At 53.0% G+C, this 2,480-nt stretch overlaps 1 protein-coding gene across 1 annotated transcript in view; it reads left to right on the top strand.

Moving 5' to 3' along the window:
* The first annotated feature begins 6 nt into the window (after positions 1–6).
* FGD1 (FYVE, RhoGEF and PH domain containing 1) overlaps positions 7–2,480 on the top strand; it is a 40,976-nt gene continuing 38,502 nt past the window's right edge. The window contains exon 1 of the mRNA XM_015598388.1: positions 7–285. The gene's annotated coding sequence lies outside the window, so the exon portion shown is untranslated. The remainder of the gene's footprint in view (positions 286–2,480) is intronic.

Raw genomic sequence — 2,480 nt, 5'->3', positions numbered from 1 at the left:
GGGTCGCCGGGCCTTCTGAGCCCGAACAAGCGACCGCGAACCTCCCCGGCGTCGCTCCACCGGCCTTCGCCGACTCGGACCCTGGAGTCTCGGATTCCGGACCGTCGGTGCCCAGGGGCTTAGGCTCGACTCTCGGCGGCCCCCTGGATTCCCAGTTTGCCGGACCCTCGGACGCCAGCCTGGGCTTTGCTCCAGGCCCCCGGGTCTTGCCCTGCGGCCCCAGTCCACAGCACCACCGGGCCCTGCGCTTCTCCTACCACCTGGAGGGCTCGCAGCCCAGGCCTGGTAAGTGATCGAGAGAGCATGGGAGCCCGGCTACGGGCCTGGTACTGGGAGGGGGTTCTTGTTCTCGGGCTCCTAAGCTCCACCTCGGGGCCGGTCCGCTCACCCAAGCCCTTCGAGTCTTCTCAACCCCCAACCCCTTCCCTCCCTTCTCGGCCTTCCTCCATTCCTTTCAACCTCTGATCCCCGACTCCTCTCTGTTCCCCGACTCCTCTATGTCCCCTGTGCTCTTTCAACCCCTCCATCCCCATTCTTTTCTTTCTGCTGAGGCTGATGGGAGAGAGAGAAGTCCAAGAAAAAGGGGCAGGATTGCAAGGCAGTAAAGAGGATTTGGTTGGGGAACCGGGGTTTATTTAGGGGAATAGGAGAAAAGGAGCCTCCCATTTGCCAAGCGCCTACATTGTGCCAGGCACTGAGCTGGGTGCTTTACGTGGATTCTCATTTCATCTTCAGGAGCTCCTGTGAAGTATAATTAGCCTCATTCTGTAGAGGAGGAAACTGAGGCTCAGAGAAGTTAAGCAACTTGCCCAAGGTCACACGGCTAATGTGGAGCCAGGATTCAAAACCAAATCTATTTGATTCCAAAGTCTGTGGTCTTTCTACTCCCCCAAACTGAGGTTGGAGACCATGAAAGTAATGCCAAACCTTCTGCTTATGCGATTTTCTCCTGTACTGTTCAGCAGCTCTGGAGTATGAGTGGAAAAAAAAAAAAGAGGGATGGTGGATTGATCCAAGATTGGGCTTTTGCCAGGTGTGTATGGCTGGAGGACAAGGGAAGGAGAGAATAGAAGGTGGTAATGGGAGAGAAAGGTGGAAGAAGTGGGGCTTGGGGTCAAGCTGGAGGGGAGAGCTGGAGGGGCTGGTGGGTAGGGAGACAGCAGAGAGGTCAAGGCAGGCAGAAGCCAGTTGTAGCAGAGCTGGAGAGCTGCAAGGCTACAGGGTTGTTTGTGAGGGGAAATCAGGATGCTTGAACTTGGATTTACAAAGGTGGAACAAGTCTAGGTTAGGCCACAGACCACTAACAGTAGAGGCCTTTGCACTGCACAGACCTGAGTGTCTGAGGAGTCCAGCAGCCCCTCCCCTCCATCTGAGGACATCCCCATGTGGACCTGAGGTTAGGAGCCATAGAAGAAAGGCAGTGCATATCTGCTGTGCCTTCCACTGGGCAACACCAATAGAGATGTTGAGCCTCTGGAGGGCCCCCAGGGCTCACCTCCCAGGCTCCACAAATCTTTGGGACTGTGGCCCAGCACCAGGTAGCAATGGTGAAGCAGGATGGACCCCTTGCTGCCCTTATGACCAAGGGCTAGTCATCAAACCTCTGGGAGTTTTCAGGGCCTCCCTCTCTGTGGGCTGGAGATATCCAGCTGACAACAGGCCTTTAACCCCCTGCCCTAAATGTTGTCCTGCTAGCTTTCCAAACATCCCCTGACAGACACTGTGTGGAGCAGGCTACTCACCCACTTTATTACGGCATCTTCTTTTCGGATCTCAAAACATGCCACAAGCACTCCCACCTCAGGGCCTTTGCATCTGTTTTTCCCTCTGCCCGGCAGCTCATTCCCCTGCTCTCCACTTCGCTTGTTCCTCTTCTTTCAGGACTCAGCTCAGAAGTCACTTCCAAGAGACCTTCCTTGACCACTTTAGTTAGGGCCACTTGTGAGTCTCCATTGCAGTTTCATCCTTGTGCACTTTCATCCTTGTACTTAGTACAGTCTGCAGTGATCTCATAATATGTGTCTATTTGTTTATTGCTCACCTCCTTCCACTAGAATGTGAGCTCTGTGAGGGCAAGAGGGTTGGATCTGTTTTGTTCATTCTTGTATCCCCAACGACTAGCGCAGTGCCTGGCACACAGTGGGTACTCAATAAATCATTGTCGAACAAATGCCTGAACAGATTATAAGGGAGCACCTAGTAGGTAGGCCCCAGTAACTGCTGTCTAAGAGAAGCACAGCTGAACTTCCCTCTGGATACTCTAGAACTGAAAGTTAGTAGATGGGTAGCATCTAGAATGTTGTTGGTACCTGGCCTCTGATCAATACATGGTAGTGATTCTGAGTTGCCTTCTCACTTCACCAATCCTTCCAAATTACCAATCGTAATACCCATCCTGAACCATTTCCTTCCTCATAAAAGTTCCCAGGGTCATTTTCCCAATGAAGTCCCTGCCTCTGTACTTGGTGTGTGTCTTTTTT

This window comes from Pteropus alecto, unplaced genomic scaffold (assembly GCF_000325575.1).
Source record: "Pteropus alecto unplaced genomic scaffold, ASM32557v1 scaffold249, whole genome shotgun sequence".
Taxonomy (NCBI): Eukaryota; Metazoa; Chordata; class Mammalia; order Chiroptera; family Pteropodidae; genus Pteropus; species Pteropus alecto.
Note: the sequence above shows the minus strand (reverse complement) of the source record. Positions and strands in the feature narration are given on the sequence as shown.